Below are 25,765 nucleotides of genomic sequence, written 5' to 3'. Positions count from 1 at the left end.
TAACTTGATATATTTAAGTTATTTTTTTATTATTAAATTTTGTTTAATTTAAGTTTATTATCTGGAAAAAAAAAATTCTAAAGCTGTCCGTTAGGACATATGTGATTCACTTGTTAGGAACATATGTCACTACTTTATGTAATTGGCTAATCCTCTGACAAAACGCATTTTACTTGTATTTGGGTAGATCTAGGATGTATTTAATACTTCAAGAAACCTTGTTTCAAGATCAAGTGTTAAACCCATACAAGTCTGTCCAAGATTCAAGCTGAGAAAGTGTCTGTCATTAAAACTCGACAGCTAGTATCTATCGAGCTTGAAGAGCTATGCTAGCCCCGTGGCTTGACAGTAGCTCGACAAATAGCCATTTGTCGAGGTTTATGAAAAATAAAATTTTAGTTCTATTTTGACTCCAATTCGTGATTATGTGCTTGAGTTTTTTTTTTTCTCACAGCCCTAGACATATAAAAGGATTATTTTAAGGGCCGTCAAAGTGGATGTAAATTGCACAAGTGTTGAGCAAAGTTTGTTCAAGCAAATTGTGACCGCAGACAGAATTTGGCCTAGTTCATCTTTCTTGTGTAGAAGTTGCTATGTTTGTGCATCGTAGGTTTTTGTGACCAAGCATCTTCTCGATCTTCATTGTGTGATGAATTGAAGAATTTAGCAATAAACAACCTTCTCTAGTTGGTGATTGAAGTTGCGTACTGGGATTCGCGCAATTAGCTATTCATGTACTAGAAGCCGTGTATTACAAGGAGAGATTGTCACTACAGAACAAGTCCAATTGGGTATTGGGGTAAGGGTTCAACTGTAAGTTGGTATAAGGTATTGGGATTCCTTTACTTGTAACCGCTTGTTATGATAATAGTGAATTCTCGAGAGTGGTGACCTTAAAATCACCCGATGGGGTTTTTACCGTGTAGGTTTTCCCCATTCGTAAACAAATCACCGTGTCAATTTATTTTCTACTGCACTTAGTTTAATTGGTGATTTGTTTGTGCTACCACGCATTTGCATGTTAATTTGATTAATTAATAACTTGGCTAATTAATCAATTAATTCATCACAATGGGTCAATTCATTTTTGGCCTATCAAGTGGTATTAGAGCAGGCACACTTTGATTAGGATTAATCTTTACTGTGTTGATCCATTGACCCCTGTTGTCATGGCTGTAACCGGCTTGAAGAGATCTTTGTTTTCAAATACATCTTGTTTTTCTAATCTCTACTTGTTTAAGTGTATTAGAAAATACAAGTCTAAAAGTTATTTGAATTCTATTATAATGACTATTGGAAAAGATCTCAGGTTGACCAAGAAGAAACTAGACTGTCTTAGAATGAAAATGTGCAAAGGAGTTCGTCTGAGAAGAGTGAAAATTAAAGGTTTAGCTTATAAAAAGCAGATGAGAGAAAGCACTATTCCCACTGATCTGTCATTTAAGCACGAAGTGTGTTTTATGATGAAGTCTGCATTTAAGGTTATGGACATGTGTTTGTAGTACCTTGACGACAGTTGCTCAAGACACATGACTTGAGACCAATCTCTCTTCAAGGTTTTTGAGTCTAAGAAAGGTGGCAATGTCACTTTTGGTGATGGGAGCAAATCACAGATTAAAGTAAAGGGAATCATCTCTCTACCTGGACTGCCAGACATTGCAAATGTTCTATATGTAAAAGGTCGAAGAGTGAACCTGTTGAGCATAAGTCAGTTATGTGATCAAGACTTCATGGTGCTATTCTCAAAGGGAAAGTGTCTTGTCATGGATGAGTCGGTAAAGAAACTCATAAGTGGTGTTCGCACTCTAGACAATTGTTATGGATTGGTTCCTGATGCTGATATTGTGTGCAATAGCATTCGTTTACCAAATGAAGATTTATGGCACCAACGGATGGGACATGCTAGTTACAAACATCTCTCTATTGTATCTAAGCATGAATCAGTCTTGGGGATACCAAAGCTTAGTAGAGTGAGCAATGTGGTGTATGGACCATGTCAACCTGGAAAACAGACGAAAGCTAAGCATCTGGGCACTCTGACATCTGCTACATCTACATCTGCTACAAACATCCCTCACAGTTGCTCCATGTGTAGAGTCCAGATTCAACCACTTACACATTCTCCCATGCCTTAGTGGTGTTATGTACATCTTTATACTACCTCTTTTCATTATTCCAAAATTAGATTTGAAAAGAAAAAGGGACTCCCTACGAGGAGTGGGGGTTCCAAAGAAGAGGTTTCAAGTATATTCTCAATCAAAAAAAAATAAATATTTTGCATTTTTTTTAATCCTACCAACCTTTTTAGTTTTCAAGATTGTAATGACTCAAATCCAAAATCCTCCTAAAATTATACTTTTTTCAGTGTTCAAAATTATATTGATCATTTCTTTCAAAATTATCAATGTGAAGGCAAATTTGAAGGCAAGTGCAATAGGCCAGTCTCCTTTCAATTTAGTTTACAATGCAATTTCTACATTGACTTTTGTATATTTATTTTAAATATTAAGGTCATATGATGATCTTCTCACAACATATTTTATGTTTTGTTTTTAGATGTATTATGATGCCTTTAAATAAGATTTACATCATCAACCATGCCATCATGAAAGAAAATTCATCTAAAGAGAACTTTTGGATTGTTTCAAACTTTCAATTGATGGTTATAATTTTTAATTCTTGGGTTTTGTATATTATCAAAAAGTAGTATAACCTATGGTGGTGTATTAGAAGAGTGAAAATAATTGTTGGATTTTGTTAGAAGAGTGACAATAATTTGATGTTAGGGATAGGTTTTGCTCACTATGGTTGGGCTAGGTTTGAATGCCATTATAATCAATGTTTGGATACAATGGATTGGGTTTTGTAGATTTTTCTTAGGGGGTTACCTTAGGTGGGAATTGGGATTTGCATAATGTGGTTAGGTTTTTTGTTGTTGTCAATCTCATCGTTGCATATCAGTGACGGTTTTAGGAATTTTTTGTAGGGTAGTCATTAAGAAAATTTTTTTTGAGATAGTTTCAATATATGACGTTTGTTTTTTATTATAGCTCTTTGTCATTAGACCAAGACACCAATCAGTTTCTAGTGTAGGTAGGGATTGAATCCCAAATTTCGTATCCAACTATCAGAAATCTTACCAGTTAAGTTAACTGAAACTTACTGGTCATTAAGAAACTTAAATTATACAAAGCTAATAAGGAGAAAACTTGAATATATCGGTGTAAAAAAAAATGAAAATGCTTGAAGTATTACAATGTCAATCTATTGACAAAAAGAAAAAGCAAAAGAAAAAAAAGGCACTGAGAAGAGATAAACTGAAAACTGAGAATGTTGAGATGGGGGTAATAAAGTGAGAGAGAGTCTGAAATGATAATAGAGAGAAAAATTGAGAGAGAGAGAGAGAGAGAGAGAGAGAGAGAGAGAGAGAGAGAGAGAGAGAGAGAGAGAGAGAGAGAGAGAGAGAGAGATGATTGATATACTTGTTACAACTGCAAACCAAATTGCAGAGGAGAGCAAAGTTGTTGTTATTGCAAAGTTGTTTTTTAGGAATAATGAAATTAGGAATTATTTTTATGTAATGAGTTGAACAAGTTACAAATTTGAATGATTAGGGACTTTAATTTTTTGTTTTGAATAGGCTTTTTGTTGAATAATTTGTTTACTTATTGTTGTTTGGGTTAGTTTTGCTGTTATCTAATTTTATTGTTGTCATTTGAGCCTTTTTTTTAAAATTTTTTTTTAAAGCGGTTATGGATTACGTTTAGGGGCCAGAATTGTTTTTGAGATAATGTTACATCCACAACATTTTCACAATAAATCTTATGTGATAGGTTGTTACTAGTAGATAAAAAAAGTGTTGTTAGTATTGGGCCCAAATTAGAATCAATAATAGCTTATCATCAAGAATTTGTCATGAAATTATTATAAAAATGCTATAATCATAGCCTAACTCTTATATTTATTGGACCCAAATTTTTGTGATTCTCTAGTCAATGTGTTCAATGATCATATCATGATGTTAATTTATACTTGAAATTGGATAAGTTGTTTGATTCTCTCTGATGATCTTCCCCCATGTTTATAGAGAAGGAGCAAAGGTTGTGTGGGATTATGTTAACCAGATTCTAGGGTAGCCATCACTTATTGGGGAATCATCCATTGCAAGATTTCCAGGGTCGAAAATCTTATGTTTATCAGATTGGGAATCAATAAAGCAATCCCAATCTGTGAATAGACACAATGGATGGTAGAACTAATACATACTAATTTTGAATGTATACGTAATTCTGTTGAGGCTCATTGCTTGTGTTGCACCACAAGGGTAATGCCACTATATGGACACAATGATGGCTAGGTAGTTGTATCTTAGGGGTGGGGACGCACAATGTTGTCAGTCTACTTCTTGTATCTCAGGGGTGGGAATGCATAATGTTGTTAGTCTACTTCTCCGGAAATCCCGTAGACAACATGTATTTTCTCAAGATAGTGACATAGTCTATGCCTCAACTCCGCCATCTAAAAACTCATGAAATGATATTATTAAAATGCTTATTTGAAGATTATTTATTTATCAGTTGTTGTTCATAGGAACAAAAATATTGGACTTCTTGTTTTCTACACAGAATTAATTCACTTGGAATAGAAATTTTTAAAAATAAATTTAGATAGAATATGTGGCGCAAAATTAGAATCTAATTGAAATGCAATTTGAAATCTAATTAGATTTTTTTCTTAATTTTGGCTTTATATACACTAGTGTGTAACCTCGTTCATATGCACGGGTACATTTAAAAACAATCACAATTACACACACACACACGATTTAGACTCTAATTGGATTTAGACTCTTCAATTTTTTCACCTAATAATTCACTTGCCATAAAAATTAAAAAATTAGATGGGATAAGATAACGGATAAATTTGTATCTCATCTATATATGCTTTAACTTCGAATGAAAAGCCAAATTTTTAGAAAGAAAAATTGCACTTTGAATATCACAATGTAGAATGCCCAACTCCTACTTCTTACTTAGTTCATCCAAGAAGTTATGTAGCCAAATCATCTCATTTCCAGCTTCAGTTGTTGCAACATACTTAGCTTCTGTAGTAGATAAAGCAACAAATTTTTGTAGATTTGAAGCCCAAGATATACCTGTACCACCCAAAGTTAATACAAACCAAGTAGTACTCTTTCTACTATTAATATCACCTGCTTAATCAACAACTACATAACCCTGTAGTTTCAAACTTGCACTAGTGAAGTAAAGACATGTATTTGTTGAGCCTCTCAGATACCTAAGAATCCACTTGACTGCCTCCCAATGCTGCTTTCCTGGCCTACTTATGTATCTACTCATAACTCCTATTGCATGTGCAATGCCTGGCCTTGTACGCACTATAGCATATATCAAGCTACCAATAGCTGAGGTATAAGGCACCTTGCTCATATGGCCCCTTTCTTCTTTTGTCTTCGGTGACTGTTCTTTACTTAATCTGAAATGACTACCTAAGGGTGTGCTCATTGGTTTAGCTTCATTCATGTTGAACCTGCTGAGAATCTTCTTCACATATTCTACCTGTGAAAGTTTCAATGTACCATTAGCCTTGTCTCTAATGATTCTTATACCAAGAATTTGTTTTGCAGCTCCCAAATCCTTCATTGCAAACTGTTTCGATAATTGCTTCTTCAGATTATTAATCTCCTCAGTGCTAGACCTTGAAATGAGCATATCATCCACATACAACAGTAAAATGATATAAGAATTGTCAAAGAACTTAACATAGCAACAGTGATCAGCTTCACATCTCTTGAATCCAATTCTATTCATAAAACTATCAAATTTCTTGTACCACTGTCTTGGAGCTTGCTTTAGGCCATACAAGCCCTTCCTCAGTTTGTAGGCTAGACTTTCTTGTCCCTGAACAATAAACCCTTCTGGCTGACTCATGTAAATGTCTTCCTCCAAGTCGCCATGAAGGAATGCTATCTTCACATCTAACTGATCAAGATGTAGATTCACTGCAGCCACCATTTCCAATACCAATTGTATAGGGCTGGCCTCGGGCCCTACATTCCTCGGGCCCAAGCCTTAAGGTACATCATATGGTTTTGTCCCCATTCTTGGGCCTTGAGCCTCGGCCCAAACACCTCAGGGCCTAATTTGGGCCTAAGAGCTGAAATAAGACCACACTAGCTTGAATACCCCAAGCAAACCTCTTCCAATCATTTTTAGCCAGGTCAGGAGAGTTATTGCTTGGGTACACTCTATGCCCAGTCCCCCGGCTGCATCTGTGGAAATCTCATTGCCAAACGGGCTTCAAGAGATGGGTATCAGTTTTGATGCCACTACCACCTCACCCACCTAAACACCCACCTAAAGGCGATGGAATTGGAACCCCATTTGCACTAGTAAGGGGGAGCAATCATGACACCCCCACTTATGTTGGCCTATAAATAGGAGAAGTTGATAAGGAAGAAGGGGTTGGCAATTTTGGAGAGAGCATCGAGAGAAAAGAGCAGTCATTCTGAGGGAAAAATGGGGGCAACTCTGTGAAGCAAAGAGAGAGAGGCTTAAGCGAATAGGAGTGCATTTGGGCTGCCGAGCAAAGAATCACTCATTGTAGGAAACTCAAAGCCCACAATACAAATAGATTGTGAGCCTAATTTGAGGTTGAGCCCAACAACCATGTTTTGGGTACGCTCACCAGTCTAATTGTTGACATCTTCATAACTGGAGAAAATATTTTTGAATAGTCGATGCCCTTCTTTTGCTAGAACCCTTTGACAACTAATGTGGCCTTGTAGCGTTTGCTACCATCATGCTTATTCTTTATTTAGTATACTCACTTGTTATGCAAAGCCTTCTTTCCTTCTGGCAATTCAGTTAGTTCCCATGTCTGATTCCCAATAAAGAATCCATCTCATCCTTCATAGCTAACGCCAACTTGCTTGAATTTTCATTTTGTAAGGCGTCATTATAACACTCTGGCTCACCACCATCAGCCAACAGGAGATAATTTAAAGCGGGTGAATAATGCTGTGGAGGTCTGATGAGCCTATAAGTCTACGGATTTTAGCTACAGGTGTACTCTGATCTAACTATGAATTTACATTCTCCTTTTCTTCTTTACCCCCTTTCTAGATAGTATTTTCAATCAATTCATCTAAGTTGACAAACTTAGATTTCTTTTGATCTATCTCTGTAACATCTAGCACTACAATTGATCTATCCTTGTACATAACCTGTTCATTAAATATCACATTTTTGCTTCTGATGATTTTTCAATTTTGTTCATCCCAAAACCAATAGCCAAATTTCTCATCACCATAGCCAATAAAAAAACATATTTTAGACTTTGCATCAAGTTTACTACAAGCATTAGAATCAATATGAACATAAGAAACACAACCAAAAACTTTTAAATGGGAAAATTTTACCTCTTTACTACTCCAAACCTCTTCAGGAATTTTGAACTCCATGGGAATTGTTGGTCCTTGGTTTATCAGGTAAGCTGTAGTACTAAAAGTATAAACTTTTGGTAATCCAGCATGCAACCTCAAATTCCTAGCACGCTCATTGAGAGTTCTGTTCATGCGCTCAGCCACACCATTCTACTATGGTGTCCTAAGACTGGTCTTCTCCATCCTAATTCCATGTGCAGCACAATACTCATTGAAACCTCCATCTATGTACTCTTCTCCATTGTCTAACCTCAGACATTTTACTTTCAAATTTGTTTTTGTCTCAACCTTGGCTTTCCACTTCTTAAAAGTCTTAATTGAAGCTTTGAAGGGAAGGTTGGATGGTAGAACGTAGAAGCAGAAGTAGAGTTACAGATTTTTTTTTCTCCAAGGAAGTTGTGTGCAAGTTATAGACATGAACTAGGCATAAAAAATCTTCATACCCAATTTGAATGTAAAGAACTTTGAGGTAGACAATTGGACGTTGAAGACGAGGCTTTTAAGGGGAAAAAAAGAGAGAAAAGATTAGATTTTTATGGAGCTAGGTTGAAGGCTTGGGCTTTTGGAGCTCTGCTTCAATTAGAGCTCTCATTTTTTCTTATATGTTTAATGTTTTCTTTTCAATTAATTTTGTGGGTGTCCCTTCCCTTCCTTCTCATCATCGCCCTAGCGGATTCTCCAAAAAAAAAAAAAAAAAAAAAAATCACCTTTTTGGCTTCTTGATGTCATTGGCAACTGTGTGAATGTTCTGTTAATTATTATTAGTTTTATTTGTATATTTATTTATATTGTTAGCTTATGGCGTTTACTGATAAGGGTAATTTTGTAATTAACCCATGACGAAACAAAAGGCGGCGGACATAATAAGGTTGTCAACTTCACTCATGAGAGACAACCTTGTTGTAAAGTCTACAGCTCCACCCTATACCTGATGGCTACATCTTGGGCTCAGTAAGCTGAAGACAGTAAGCTGAAGACAGTAAGTTGAAGACAGTAAGCTGAAGATAGTAAGCTAAAGATAGTAAGTTGAAGACAGTAAGCTGTCAGTCTCTAAGCTGAAGACTTCACGCAAGATGAAGCTGCCAGTCTCTAAGCTGATGACTTCACACAAGACGAAGCCGTTAAGTTGACGACTTCATCTTACGACCAGTTGGCATCTACACCTAGACGGAATGAAAAGCTGACAGTGAGAAAGCTGAAGGCAGGAAAGGATCCCACGAGATGTGTGTATTAATGAGTGATAAGGATAAATTTATGATATTAGAATCACCAATGAAAAGGGATGAAGTGACAGTCTATTGACAAGTGACGAAATGAGGAAGTCTACGGGTCCACCTCAAAGCTGACGGGAGCACCTTGAGCGTTGATGGAAAGCTAACGACTATAAGCTGAAGGGAATGCAATAAGCTGACGGTCTTGATAGCGGTTTGCTTGCTGCCCACGCTTGCATATATAAGGAAAAGTCTTGCCTCCACATTTGGTGCTACTCAAAGGGATTCCTATAAGGAAAGGATTCTGCCAAATACGCCCAAAGAGACTCCTATAAGGAAAAGACATTCACAGCAAGAAAAAGATGTCAACCCTCTACTACTATAAAAACCTCAATACCCTCACTAGCCAAGGTACGCATAATTCACCACAGTTTTGACATTCTAGAGTTATGAACAAGAGATTTCTCTAACTTGGCCGTCGGAGGGTATTTGGCCGATACCACACCAGTACTCCTCTTAAGCTCTTCAGCTTTTGCGTTGTGCAGGTTCTTGTCAGGAGCACGTGAGGACCATGTGGCTCACTGGTGATTTTTTGGGCGTCTTTGATAAGTGTAAGTATATGGTCGATAGGAGCGTTTAGTGGGGTCAAGTGAACAGGTCAGCTATTAGAGTGTCTAGGCCTCTTGCCTTCTCTTTGGCCAATCGTTCGTCGTCCTACAGTATTGTAGTCGTCAGTCTTTTCTTCTATTTGCTCTTCCCTTCTGTAATATTTCGAAGGGGTGGATAGTGATTATGACCACTTCTACCTTGATCATGTGATAAGACTTGATGCTCTTGCGGTTGCTTAATTTGCACTTCCAACGCTTGGTTTTGTAGCATAAGGGCTTTATTTTGTTGAGTAAGTCACTCAATCGCAGCAAAGAGTGTCTGCAGTTGCCATTCTATAGCAGTAGGGGGATTTCCAGTTTCTTGATGCCATCAATCGAGTATAGACCGTATGACCTTTTGTCTCAGGGATAAAGCAATGACTGATTACTCGTATTTCCCATAGACGGCGCCAACTATATTAATCTCTCTCAAAGATTCAAACAAAAATGAAGCCAAATCTTTTCACTACTTAAGAGTTCAGCCACTGTGTGAGTGTTCTGTTATTTATTATCAGTTTTATTTGTATATTTAATTATATTGTTAGCTTATAATGTTTACATATACGACCCTTTGGTTTTGTTCACGAATTCAGTTCTTTTTTTTTTTTTTAACTTTTTTTTTTTATTGGGGTTTCTCTAATTCTTCTACTTTATAAATACTAGCATTTAACCTGTGCAATGCATGGGGTCATTTTACATATTAAAATAAAATCAACTTAATATAACAATACAATGTATTATAAAGTACATTATAATTCGTCTGGGCAATGTACTTTAATTTAACTAATTGCTGAAATAAACTAATATTAGACTTTAAAATAAAACTTATATCATAAAATTGAAAGGCGTATACAAATGTTATAAGGAATAATAGAATTAGTTTTAAAACTAAGATAACCATACCACCCTAAGTCTATCTTCATCTTGTGATAATGACGAAAACACATCAGCTAAATTTTTTTATAATACAAATTGTTTACAAATATTAAGTATGAGTGTTTGGCTAAACTCTTCTTAATATGGAGACCCTCAACAAATCCATGAATATGTATAAGAAGTGTGACACATTTGTCCCATGTGATATTTTTCAATTAAACAAAACCTAACATCATAAGTTAATATCAAAACCATAGATCTGGCTTAGATGCTGATTTGAATGCTAAGTCAATTGCTGGTGTTACAACCTATGCTACCTTCTCTCCTGCTACCGGTGCTTATTTGATTGGGCATTGGAGTGCCATTATAGTGCTCTGTAGACGACATACAATAAATTGTGTAAAGAAGCATCAAATATTGGGGGGGGGGGGGGGGGGGGGGAAGAACTAATCAAGCATATTGATTAAAAATAAAAACTCAAATAGGGTCTACCAAGTACTCCAACCAATACCACAAAAATTAGTAATAGCTCTCTAGGTGTCTCTTATGAAAGAAGAATTTAATTATGTTTTAGGGGGAAAAATACTGATCAAGCACCAAAAAAAAAAAAAAAAAAAAGAAGAAGAAGAAGAAGAAACTTGAGGAATATTAAGAGGAAAAACTACTTTCTATCCTTCTTAAATAGCATTTAAATTTACATATACAAAAATTGGGTTTATGAAAATACTCTAGCATATGTAAAAAAAAAAAAAAAAAAAAAAAAAAAAAAATTAAACTCAAATTCAATAATTAATTATTTCACTCAAATAGCAAAATGCAACAATACCCATTTGGGACATACTTATACTTGTTGGGGAATAAGTCATGGGAAGCCTAGTAAGCATTCTGTTTCTTTACAGTGAAATCTCAAATTTATTTTAATTGTAGTAATATGTAAAACATAACAAAAGAAAATAGAATTTAATAGGCTTATTGTAAATTAAATCGAGAAAGACAGATTTAAAGAGACGATAAAATCAAATCAAAACCTAATGTGACCCAAATACCTAAATAAAAATCAATCCGACCAAATTACTCAAAACTAATTCATATTGCATACCCAGATCTAAGAAGAAAGAAAACTTTACCTGTAGTAGCTCAGATTCACACTCCCTCTCACTTTGTCATCACACCACAAACCAACACTCACACCGAAATGAAAACAACACAGTCATTGTCAAATTCCAATGTATATAATGAAAGGTTTTCATAGAAACATGCACTGATACTCAGCTCTAGGAACTATATTAAATCTTTCGCTCTATGACTAATTATGTATCTTTAATAAGAAAAAGAAAGAAGCGTAGATTTGATATTTTGAATGGAATCAAAAATATAATCAAGGGCCACATTGATGGAAGAAAGGGTACCTATGCTAGCCTCCATTTGTACCTCACCTTTGGACTGATTTTGAAGAAGTTTGAGTGAGTCAGCGGATCTTACGGGCTGTATCTATGTCTCTCTCTATCTCTGTCTCTATATATTTCTGTAGGGTAAAACTTCTGCTTTTATATATAGCTAGCCTAATACCCATGCTATGCATGAGGTACCCTTCTATTCAAAGAAACCATCTCTAGATAGATGCTAAGATTTGAAAATATTTGACCGAATACACTTACATATTCCATAAAGTTTCAGTTCCTATAAAAATCAAATGCCTTTTGTTAGGACATATGTGTTTCATTTGTTAGGAACATATGTCACTACTTTATTTAATTGACTTATCTTTTGACAAAACCCACTTTACTTGTATTTGAGTAGATTTAGGATGTGTTTAAATACTTCAAGAAACCATGTTTCAAGATCAAGTGTTGAAGCCTTCAAGTCTGTCCAAGAAAACAAGTTGATAGTGCAAATTCATTAAATCTCGACAACTGGCTCGATAGCTGCATCTATTGAGCTTAAGAAAGCTATTCAAAGCCTGGTGTGCTTGACACCTTCTCGATAGCTGCTCGACACCTTCTCGACAGCTGCTCGACACCTCCTATCTATCGAGGTTTAAGAATTTCATAATTCTAATATGATTTTCTTGGGATCCGTGAATATGTCTTTGGGCTTTCTTTTCTCCTAACCCTAGACATATAAAAGGATTGTTTTGAGGGCCGTCAAACAGTTCACAAGTTGCATAAGCATTGAGCAAACTCTGTTCAGGCAAATTGTGACTGGAGATGAAGTTCTTGCCCTAGTTCATCTCTTTCTCTTGAAGAAGTTGCTGTGTATGTGCACCATAGGGTTTTGTGACCAAGCATCTTCTTGATCTTCATTGTGTGGATGAACTGAAGAACTTTGCAACCAACAACCTTCTTAGTTGGTGATTGAAGTCGCGTACTGGGATCCACACAATTGGTTAGTCACGTACTTGGGAGTCGTGCATCAGAAAGGAGAATTGTCACTACAGAACAAGTCCAATTGGGTATTGGGATAAGGGTTCAACTGTAGGTTGGTAAGGTACTTGGGATTCCTTCACTTGTAACCGCTTGTTGTGATAATAGTGGAGTTTCGAGAGTGGTGACCTGAAAATCACCCGGTGGGGTTTTTGCCATTAGGTTTTCCCCATTCGTAAACAAATCACTGTGTTATTTATTTTCCGCTGCATAATTAGTTTATTGGTGATTTGTTTGTGCTACCACGCATTTGCATGATAAATTGATTAATTAATAACTCGACTAATTAATTAATTAATTTCTATCACTAGGGGTCATTCAGTTTGTGGCCTATCAAGTGGTATCAGAGCAGGCATACTCTGATTAGGGTTTAATCTTTGCTGTGTTGATCTATTGACCCTTGTTGTCCTGGCTGTAACCAACTTGAAGAGATCTTTGTTTTCAAATACATCTTGTTTTTCTAATATCTTTTTGGTTGAGTGTTTCAGAAAATACAAGTCTAAAAGTTATTTGAATATCCTTATGATGACTATTTTAAAAGATCTCAGTTTGGTTAAGAAGAAACTAAACTGTCTCAGAATGAAAATGTGCAAAGGAGTTCGTTTGAGAAGAGTGAAAGTTAAAGGCTTAGCTCGGAAAAGGTAGATGAAAGAAAGTACCATTCCCACTAATTTGTCATCTAGACATGAAGTGTGTTTTATGATGAAATCTGCATTTAAAGTTATGGACACATGTTTGTGGTACCTCGACAGCGGTTGCTCAAGACACATGACTGGAGACCGATCTCTCTTCAAGACTTTCGAGTCTAAAAAAGGTGGCAATGTCACTTTTGGTGATGGAAGCAAATCTCAAATTAAAGGAAAGGGAATTATTTCTCTACCTGGACTGCCAGACATTACAAATGTCCTCTATGTAGAAGGTCCAAGGGTGAACCTGTTAAACATAAGTCAGATATGTGATTAAGACTTCATGGTACTATTCTCAAAGGGAAAATGTCTTGTTATGGATGAGTCTGGAAAGAACCTCATAAGCGGTGTTCGCACTTTAGACAACTATTATGGATTGGTTCCTGATGCTGATATTGTGTGCAACAACATTCATTTGCCAAATGAAGATTTATGGCATCAACGGATGGGACATGCTAGTTACAAACATCTTTCTATTATATCTAGACATGAATCAGTCTTGGGAATACCAAAGCTTAGTAGAATGAACAATGTGGTGTGTGGACCATGTTAGCTTGGGAAACAGACAAAAGCTAAGCATCCAAGCACTCAGACATCAGCTATATCTAGGCCATTGGAGCTTCTACATTTGGATCTTATGGGTCCAACTAGAACCGAGTCTCTTGGTGGTAAGAGATACATCATGGTTGTGGTAGACGACTTCACTAGGTACATTTGAGTCATTCTCTTACGATCCAAGTCTGATGCTCCTGAGTACATTGAAGCTTTATGCACAAGATTGCAGAATGAGAAAAACCTGAAGATTGATTGAATTCGAAGTGACCAAGGTAAAGAATTTGAGAACTCATATATGGAGTCCTTTTGCCAAAGATCAGGCATACCTCAAGAATTCTCTGCTCCTATTACTCCTCAGCAGAATGGTGTGGTAGAAAGAAATAACAGAGTTATTCAGGAGATGGCCAGAGCCATGTTATACAACAAGGATTTGGCTAGAAACTTGTGGGAAGAAGCTGTTAACACTGCGTGTCATACAGTTAATAGGGTGTACTTCAGACCCAGTACCAAGAAGACTCCATATGAAGGAAGCCAAATGTGAAGTACTTCAGGAAGCTGAATGTGAAGACTCCATATGAAGGAAGCAGAATGTGAAGTACTTTAGGATCTTTGGAAGCACCTATTTCATCCTTAAGGATAGAGAGAATGTTGGAAAGTTTGACTCTAGGAGTGATGAAGGTATATTTTTGGGCTACTCCTCCACAAGTAAGGCTTATCGGGTATACAACAAGAGAACTATGAAGGTAATGGAGACAGTGAATATTGTTATTGATGAGTCTTCAGATTCTAGTTCTTAGAGAGGTATTGAGGAGTTACCCAAAGAAATTCTTCCTCCTAAGCCTAATGAAATTCAAGAACTTATTGAACAAGAGCCTGCATCTCCAAGTGCTCCTAGTACTCCCTATGTTTTGGAAGATTCTGTAGACATACCCACTTCACCAGATTCTAAGTCTCATGAAGAGAAAGACCTTCATCCAGGGTTAAATTAAATCATCCTCTAGAAGTTATTGTGGGAAATATGAATGAACTCACATTAAGGAAGCGAACTGTTGATAAATGCGTTGCTAACTTTGTATCTTATTCTTGTTATCTATCACAGGTTGAACCTACAAAAGTTGAGGAAGCTCTTTAGGATGGAAGTTGGGTCGAAGCAATGCATGATGAACTTCTTTAGCTTCAGAGGAATGATGTTTGGACCTTGGTACCTAGACCGGAGGGTGAACACATCTTTGGTACAAAGTGGATATTTCGCAATAAGACTGATGAAGAGGGTAATGTGATCCGCAACAAGGCTCGGCTTGTAGCTCAAGGATACTCGCAAATGGAAGGAGTAGGCTATGATGAAACATTTGCTCCAATTACCCGTATGGAGTCCATCAGAATTCTCCTTGCACTAGCTTGTCAATTAAAGTTCAAGCTTTATCAAATGGATGTAAAGACTACCTTCTTAAATGGATTGCTCAAAGAAGACATTTATGTGGCTCAACGAAAAGGATTTATTGATCCACACTTTTCAGATCATGTACTGTACCTCAAGAAGGCACTTTATGGGTTAAAGCAAGCCCCTAGAGCTTGGTATGATCGGCTTACACAATATTTGGTGTCACATGGGTTCACAAGAGGAAAGGCTGATCAGACTCTCTTTATCAAAAGAGAAGATGGTGAGTTGATAGTTGCTCAAGTCTATGTTGATGACATCATCTTTGGATCGACTAACGATGAACTCGCTCATGGTTTCTCAAAACTCATGCAGGCCGAGTTCGAGATGAGCATGATTGGAGAGTTGACTCACTTCCTTGGGTTGCAGATTCGTCAACAAGATTCAGGCATATTCCTATCTTAATCTAAATATGCTAAGAATCTTGTGAAAAAGTTTAGTTTAGAATTTGCTAGTTCTGTTAGAAGCCCTATGAGCCCAAATGTTAAACTCACTGTTGACTTGTTAGGTAAAAGTGTTGATCCATCTCTATATAGAAGCATGATAGGTAGTCTTCTTTACCTTACTGCTAGTAGACCTGACATTAGTTACAGTGTTGGAGTGTATGCCAGATATCAGCTAATCCCAAAGAGTCCCATATGACTGCTTTAAAGAGAATCATAAAGTATGTCAAAACCACTACTGAGTTTGGTGAGTGGTACAGCAAGGACACAAGTGATGTCTTAGCTGGGTACTCTGATGCTGATTGGGCTGGGAATGCTGATGATAGAAAGAGTACTTCAAGGGGTTGTTTCTATGTGGGTAATAATCTTGTCTCTTGGATGAGTAAAAAGCAAAACTCCATCTCGTTATCCACTACAGAAGCTAAGTACATTGCTGCTGGTAGCTATTGCACCCAACTCCTATGGATGCAAAAACTCCTCCATGATTATGGTATTTGTCAAGAACATCTCACTATCTATTGTGACAATACCAGTACCATTAACATCTCTAAGAATCCGGTTCAACATTCTAGAACCAAACATATAGAGATTCGACATCACTTCATTAGGGAGCTTGTCGAAGATGGTACTATCACACTTGAGTTTATTCACACTGATGATTAGAAGGCTGACTTGTTAACTAAACCTCTTGATAGTAAACACTTCAAATTCCTTCATCAAAATATTGGTGTTATCTCCATGGGATGATCTTCTTCTCTTTTTCTTTCTTCCTCATGCATTTGCATCTTGTTTTTATGCTTTGGTTGTTTAACATGTTTTTGTTTGGTTATTTTTCAGTTTTGCTTTGTTTTGTTTTTCATATAAAAATTAAAAAAAAAATTGAAAAGTCAGAAAAATAAAAAAACAGTGTGTGTTTTGTGTACATTGGTACTTATGTACCTTGGATGGCCATTGAAACAAAGTCTTCTAAACTTTGTATCATTTGTAGCTTAGATGAACATCTCTATGCACAACTAAGCAAGTGAGCTTTGTGGCTCTTGTTAGTGATGAGTAAGATTAAGTTATCTCTTGTACTTAACACTCGTATCACTCTTTTTGATGGGAAGGACTAAAAAATCCTGAGAGAAATGCATAAATAACCATCTTACCATTGTTGCCCACTAATCATAATATGACACCTGTATGCTTCGGCATAGCAAAAGTGCAGTGTTAATGACATTTGTGTGCTTAGGCATAGAAAAATTGGAATGTCAAATATCATTGGGTATTTTTTTTCTCTCTCTAATATGCCTATGCATAATATGCTTAAAAGAAAAAATATGCAAAAAAAAAAAAAAAAAGAAGCAAAAAGATAAAAAAAATGCTTTAAAAATGATTGCAAGCGTGTATTTTAGGAGATGTGGGAGTTATAGGATGTACTTCGAAGGTGATAGTCCCTATCAAGCAGTTATAATTGTGTGTGAGTTAAAGTGATTTTCTCATATCTTAAATCGTCATAACTTGTATACACATATGCAATCTTGCGATGTTTTTCACACACAACACGTAATATTCTTTGCTATTCTTGATACATGTGCAAGTACAATGTGATTTGACCATCACAAGGTTTTACATGTATTAATGTATGCTCACTAAACTGTCTTGACTTGTTTTTGAAATATAAAATAGGTTAGATTTGTTTAGTGTGTGTGTTTGTTTTTGAGGATCCATGTGCTTAAAATTTTTATTGAGAGATGATTTTGAGAGCTTAATATGTTGATTGGATCATTGGTTGAGTTGCATGTTGGATTGCATTCATGTTTGTGTTTTTCACATCTCGAAAAACTGGTTTTAAAAGCTTGCTTGACACCTCCTCGATACCTTGCTGTCTGTCAAGCTTCTTCATCTTTTTCTTATCGTAATCCCGATAGCTCCTTGACACCTGGTGGATCGATCGAGAATGCTTCTGCCTCTTCGATAGCTTCTCGACACCTGGTGGATCGATCAAGAATGCTTTTGCCTCCTCGATAGCTTCTCGACACCTGCTGGATTGATCAAGATTCTGATATGGTATCTGATAATTTGTTCCTCGATACCTCCTCGATACTGTATCTGTCGATGACCTTTTTCTCGACACCTTCCTCGACAGATGTCTCGACACCTATCGACACCTTCATCTGTCGAGATTTACTGGTACACTATTTAAGCTTCTTGTGCAATCTGGAACTCATTTCGCTTGACCTCTCTCTCGATGCTTCTCTCATTTCTCTCCCAAACTCTCTCATCTCACTCCAATAGTTGTTCCTCAAGGTTTCTTCAAGCTTTTTCGAGTTTTTCTTCACTTGGTAAGCTTCTAATCCTTTCACATTCATGCATTTCATGTTTTGAAACCTAGGTTTTGAGGTTTTTGAAAATTTTTTGGAGTTTTTCAAAATTGATGAGTTTTTATTGAAATTTTTGGGATGGGTTTTCACTTAAATAAGGTTAAAACCTCATACATTGCATCACATTAGCATTATAATGGTATTGTCATGCATTTAGATGTGTGCTATCTGTTTGTGTGCTGATAGGTTTGGATTGGTTTGAGCCCATGATGAAATTTCTTTTGCATGTCACATGTTCATGCATTTCCCATGCATACATACTCTCTTTCCAATATAATTGTTATATTTGAAATTGCTTGGGACTTTTCTGATTGTCTTTCTTTTTCTCCTTCTCTTTCTTTTTACGTTAGTTGTGTCTATGGCACCTAAGCGTAAATCCACTCCAGCCCAGAACCCTCTTCATTCCGGAGCTTCTTCATCCTTTGATCCTACTCTGTCTCATATTCGGTTTCGTGATGATGATGCCTTCAAGGAATTTTCGGAGAACTTTTCTAGACGAGGCATTCATTCGGAACACCAAGTCATTTTGTCAGACTTTGCCGACACCGACCTTCCCTGTGTCATTCATAGTAGGGGATGGGAGTCATTGTGTGACATCCCGGTCACCTGTCCTTTCATGCTTATCCAGGAGTTTTACTCCAACATGCACGGGATTGATCTTTCTGTACCTCTTTTCTTCACTCGCGTTCGAGGTACACGCATTCCTATCACACCGCAACTTGTTGCGGATGTGCTTCGTGTCTCTAGGATAGAGTTTCCTGACTATCCTAGTTGTGAGCATCTGAGGACTGTGTCTAGGGATGAGCTCATGTCTGCTTTCTGTGAGTGTCCTTCTGTTTGGGGTGAGCGTCAGTTTACACCATGTAGACCTTTTGCTAAAGGTCCTAGATTCATGAACATGGTGATAACCTTTGTTTTGCATCCATTCTTTCACTATAGCTCCATTACAGAGCCTCGTGCTAAATTTTTGTTATCTCTTCTTGAGCATCTTACTATAGACTTTCCTTCTCATTTCATTCTTTCTATTATAGATGTTCATCTAGATTCGGTGTCCCATGATAAGCTCATCTTTCCTTCCGCTATCACAAGGATCTTACACCAGTTTTCTATTCCTTTTCCCTCTTTCGACTATTTCACCTTCATGTGTGCCATAGATTATGCTACCGTTAAACGTAGCGAGGCCCAGTTTCGGTTACGGTAGCCGGATTCAGCAGCTCCTCCCTCCCATTTAGCTCCATCCCGTTCTGCTCCAACCACATCTGTTCCTCCTTCTTCTTCGGGCGATGTGACTTTAGGAGACATCATGGTATAGCTGCAGCGCATGGATGCTTGTCTAGATACACTCTTTACGGAGTTGTATCAGGTGAACGTTCGTGTCAGTCGTATTGCACGGCGATAGGCGTCCATGGGTGGTTTTGCCTCTGAGGCTACTCCTTCGCCACTTTCTCTCGTGGCTTCTGATTCTGAGGATGAGAATGATGATGATGGTGATGACGATGATGCTTCAGATGATGCTAATGGAGATGCTAGCTCTACTGATGAGATGTCTACTTGACACTCTTACCCTTTGTCACTTGTGACAAAAAAGGGGAGTAGTTTTGATATGAGAGTAGTCATTCTTAGGGGGAGAGTTAGTATAGGACTATTTTGTTAGGGGGAGTGTTGATATGTTTTGAGGGATGTAGTGAGGATAGTATGTATTTTTTCTTTTCTTTCTTTTTAGATACATTATTCTTGTACATGAGGTCTTGTGACCATTTATAGACATACATTGTACTTTACTCATATTTATATTGATGTATGTTTTTTCTTTCACCTATCCCTTCATGTGTTGTTTCTTTTCTCCCTTTATACACATGCTTTTTATTACTTGTATACAATTATTATTTCTGTTTCACACAAAGATGCCTTGATGTGTTTTGTTTAAAGTGTTTCAGAAATACAGGTTGTCAAAGTCTACTTGCCATAAACTCTTTTCTTGCAAAGTTTTTCAAGAGTTTGTGTTAGGATAGATTTTATTGTATTCGACAAGTGAATATGAGTTGAGTGATTTATGACTTCTCTCATATGTTCATTTGTTTGTTGTGGTTTTGTCATGGATTGCTAAAGGGGGAGATTGTTAGGACATATGTGTTTCACTTGTTAGGAACATATGTCACTACTTTATGTAATTGGCTTATCCTTTGGCAAAACCCACTTTACTTGTATTTGGGTAGATTTAGGATGTGTTTAAATACTCCAAGAAACCATGTTTCAAGATCAAGTGTTGAAGCCTTCAAATCTATCCAAGAAAACAAGTTGATAGTGCAAATTCATTAAATCTTGACAGTTGGCTCGACAGTTGCATCTATCGAGCTTAAGAAAGCTGTTCAAAGCCTGGTGTGCTTGACACCTTCTTGACAGCTGCTCAACACCTCCTATCTGTCCAGGTTTAAGAATTTCAGAATTCTAATATGATTTTCCTGGGATCCGTGAATATGTCTTTGGACTTTCTTTTCTCCTAACCCTAGACATATAAAAGGATTGTTTTAAGAGTTGTCAAATAATTCACAAGTTGCACAAGCATTGAGCAAACTCTGTTCAAGCAAATTGTGACCAGAGACGAAGTTCTTGCCCTAATTCATCTCTTTCTCTTGAAGAAGTTGCTGTGTATGTGCATCATAGGGTTTTGTGACCAAGCATCTTCTTGTCTTCATCGTGTGGATGAACTGAAGAACTTTGCAACCAACAACCTTCTTAGTTGGTGATTGAAGTCGCGTACTGGGATCCGCACAATTAGTTAGTCACGTACTTGGGAGTCGTGCATCAGAAATGGGAACTGTCACTACAGAACAAGTCCAATTGGGTATTGGGGTAAGGGTTCAACTGTAGATTGGTAAGGTACTTGGGATTCCTTTACTTGTAACCGCTTGCTGTGATAATAGTGGAGTTTCGGGAGTGGTGACCTGAAAATTACCCAGTGGGGTTTTTGTCATTAGGTTTTCCTCATTCGTAAACAAATCACTGTGTTATTTATTTTCCGCTGCATAATTAGTTTATTGGTGATTTGTTTGTGCTACCACGCATTTGCATGATAAATTGATTAATTAATAACTTGACTAATTAATTAATTAATTTCTATCACTATGGGTCATTCAGTTTGTGGCCTATCACCTTTATCTAAAATCTAAAATTTCCAAGCAAATAAAAGAATTCTTGAAATTTATTTCTTTTCTCTTATTATCAGCAAAAATAGCATGAGAGGCAAACAAAAGGAATTAATAAATCATTCAGAGGAAAAAAAAAATCCAAAAATGACATATAAAGACTAATGCAAGCTTCATCAAACTTTTGGCATGTAATAATAAAAAATCTATTTAAAATTTTCATGAAATCATAAAATTAGACATGATTATGGTGTTTTTCAACCCACATGTTGAGGCTAATTGCATCAAGTTCACATGTAGAATGTAGGATGCTCCTTTCCTTCTTCTAGCTTCTACCTTTGCTTTATGGTCTCCATAATAATCCCAACATATATTATGGATAAGCCACTCAGACAATTTTTAGAAAGTAAAGGAGAAAATACCACACTGTATATTAATATTGTACAACATAACTAAGCTCAACCATAATGAGCATCTCCTCCAATGCCTCAAAGCACTGTCTTCCCTATCTTCAACACCACCAAACACTACAATAACAACCACCAAATTTATAACCTCTAAACAATTGCTCTCTCTATGACCACCTGAAATTTCTTTCACACCATGTTGCTAGCATTGCAGTGACATCTAACACCCTTAACAATTATCACCACAGCTATTATCATTAATGTAACGATTCTCTTATTTACATATGTACTTACTAACTATGATTTTTTTTATGCATTGAAACAAAAGGCAAACAAATAATTATTTGAAGTAAAAATAAAAACTTTCAAAAGGGTTAACTAATTGGTGCCACTATAGAACTTACCTTCGTGTTGCAAAATAAACAGGAAATACAACAACAACAACCTGTAAAAGAGAATTGAACAAAGTAAGGCAAAATGACATATCTCACCATATAAATGACATTTTGTAATAAGAAGACTGCCTGAAACATCATTAGTTCAAGCTAAAATTTCATGATAATCTTTTAAAACAACTTAAAAAAAAAAAAAATCAAAATATAATGCAGCAGAAAAACTACTTGGCAATATGGTATTTCTTTCATGGATCAATTTCGAGCATGTAAAAACTCAAACCCAAATGCCGCATCTCACCTGAACGTCAAACCCAATCATTCAAGACAAAAGAAAACACCTTCCTTCCATCCTTTCAATAGTCACTGCAAATGCCATATGATCTACTGCTTTGCCGCTCTGCCCCATCTCTCCTCTGCAACATTATTTTGTAAAATCTGAAAGTTTAGAGTGTATAGCAATTTATAATGTTTTCTAAGTGAAATTATGTTTTCTGGTTTTCTATATTGCAATCTGTTATGATTCTAGTTTCTTAACATAACTAAGAGCGCTAACATACCATACACAAAGAACACAATTGAAGGATGATTCTTTCATGGACCAATCTAATTACGATTCTTTCATTGAGAGCACTAATAGAACATACATTGATACAACTTTTTTTTGTTTGTTTGTTTTTTTTTTTTTTTTGTTTTTTTTGTTTTTTTTTGTTTTTGCAGGGATATCCAAGTGAGAGGAATTTAAAAAACAAGGCAATCATAGTAATTCTAATTTGTATAAAATTTCACCGTAGATTTCCACTGGCTTTTAAAAAGGGACCATTTAGAAACAACAAGCCCAAAAAAATAAAATTTTAAAATAAAACTTTGGTGTGGTTTTGATTATTAAAGATTTGTGTTTTGAGTGACAGAGCAAATCTTCATCTTACTCTAAATGGGAAAGCAAATTCAAAAATGGGCAAAATCGATTCTAGATACCTAAAACCAATTTAAGCCAAGCTAGATATCCTAAACAAAACAACTTCTAACCAAAATCCCTCGAACCTAAATCTAACCCATCTGTTTAAACTAATTAAACAAAACTACTCCTAATTGAAAAACCTAAATCATAACCAATCAAACCAAAATACCCGAATCCAAATCATAAATTATGCACAAATGATTCTCCCAAAAAAAAAAAAAACCCCTCAATTTGTAAAATTAAAAACAGAACTTTACTTGGAACGATTTCGATTATCAGAACTTGTAATGGTGCCCCTCATATTTATCTTTCTGTCTCTCACATCTACTGATTATTTAGACTTTCCGTCTCTCTATCGTCCTCTCTCTTTCACTATTGGTGTATTCCAAACGGTTATTAAAAGAATCTTTAAACGATGTAACGATCGTTCTCTTGGACTCTAAACTGACTTGGTGGTAGAAATCTAAGTGGGCAAGTTTGCACTCTGTTGTAGAGAAGGAACAGAACAGAGTGCAAAGCAGATTAGCAGGGAAGGGTTTTCCTTTGGCTGTTTGTGTCACAAACTCTCTTTTTTTCTCTTCTTCCCTTTCTCTGTATTGCAATATTGCTAGGGTTTTTTTAGTTGCTACGCTTTTTTATTTTATTTTATTTTAACCTTTTTTTTTAATATACATAAACACTCTCAAACAGTGTTAATCCTGTAAAACAATATAATGTATCGCTTTTTTAACTTAAACGTGTCTGAATTTAAGATAGGCAGTTATCCTATTTGTCAGCATCTCCTTAATTGTAGGAATCCACTTTCTCTCAGCTTCTACCATTATATATAGTACTAGTTCTTATAACTTCTTCTTTACGTAAGAGAGACAAAATGGAAACAAGTATTTCATCTGCATAGACACAAAGTGTGAAAGTGTCACCTTGAGTAGAGGAAATTTTGAATTAGGCTGCCCTATTTTCCTTCTCTTACTTGAGATCCCTTCCATGGTGTTGGAATTTTCTTTTCAATTTAGCTTCAAATTATTAGAGTCTGCAAAAATAGGCAAATAGTCTGTTTGTTTTTTGACCCCTTAAAACACAACTGAATTAACCTAGTAAATTAGCCAAGTGATTACTTAGTCCAAAATTTAGATCTACATTAACATAATCATATAATCATATCAATGTAAAGTGCGGAATATAAAGAACACAAAGATATGATGACCTAGGAAACCACACCGGTAAAAACCTGGGGAGGATTTAACCTAGCTATCCTTAAGGTAAACTTGAATCCACTATGAAAGAATTGAAGTTTTACAATAACGACTTAGACCACTAACATCCTATTGCTACCCACTAGTAGAAACTTACTGACATGACCATGTGCAAGCTCCGAGACCACGGACTCCTTCTTTCTTGGATTCTCCAGTAAATACAAGCACCCCCGCTTGTGTTTCTTTAAACTCTTTGGTGTAGCAACTGAATGATCATCAAGCTCTTAATGAAATCTCATTCTTGATAATCCTAAGCATGTGTGAAGGCAACCACCTCTCAGATCTCACAAGAGAATCACACATACAACAAATAGAGCAACCTAAAAAACGTGGCTAGTGTTTCCCTTTTATACCTAGGGCAAAACATAAAACCCTACACATCATATGAGCTTAGGGTTGAGTTGGAAAATTCTGTAGAAAAACATTCTGCCCGACTTTCGATCAATCGAGTCTAATTCTCAATCGATCAAGCTAGACTGAATTGCATAATGAATTTTGCAACAGCTCGATTCCAACTTTTACACAAAAGACCTATACTTTGAGCAAGTCTAAAAACCTGTTTTGATCATGGTTTGCCAACAATACAAATTAGAGTTCTAATACATAAGTTCCTAAGTACTTAGAACCTAACAAACTCCCCCTTTGGCAATCTATGACAAAGCACAAACATTAACACAATGCTCAAAGTTACAAGGAAAACAGCCCTTTACAAACAATAAAGCCCATTACAAAAAAAAAAAAAAAAAATTCAACCTAACTACTATCCATTAGTTGCATGTGTAGACAGTAGCACGATTGAATCAACCTGTATTTTTCCTGAAATACTTAACAAACACATAAACGCATGTGTGGAAAATACAAGCAAAACAAAAATAAATTCTTTATTTCACAAAACACAAAATAAAGACATATATCATGAATAACTCATAAATATAAAATCAATAAGCAGTGAAACAAGAAATATAGATAACAATGTATCTCAAAGTATCTCCCCCTATCATGTATAGCCTAAAAACAATACATCAAGAGCCAAAAAGTATGTACACAATGAAGCACCTAGATACAATCTAATAGCTCCACAAGCTCCAACATACAAAAATCTCCCCCTAACTACAAAAATCCTCTACAAGTGTACTCCTCCTTTTTGTGACGGAATTCCAAAGGGCAATTAGAAACCATCATTAAAAGGAGGTGGTGAAGGTGAATGTCTTAGATGCGCCAAATCTGCTCGCAAAGCACGGAGCTCATTAAGCATGTCCACCAAAAGCTTACCATAAGCTGCCTGAACGGTCATGATAGTCTCCAACATACGATGAATGTCAAAGTCATCCGAAGTAGATGGTGGAGGAACAACAGTAGTAGCAGCAATAACAGGATCAGCAGATGCCTCACTAGAAGTAGTACCTATAGAAGAGGGAGGAGGGGGTGTGGTACTAGAAGGCTCAACTCTAGGACGTTTAGAGTTCTCTCTCATATGAGCAGCCTTTTACCTAAGAAAG

The sequence above is a fragment of the Quercus lobata genome, chromosome 5 (assembly GCF_001633185.2).
Source record: "Quercus lobata isolate SW786 chromosome 5, ValleyOak3.0 Primary Assembly, whole genome shotgun sequence".
NCBI classification, from domain to species: Eukaryota; Viridiplantae; Streptophyta; class Magnoliopsida; order Fagales; family Fagaceae; genus Quercus; species Quercus lobata.
This window is presented reverse-complemented; position numbering follows the sequence as displayed.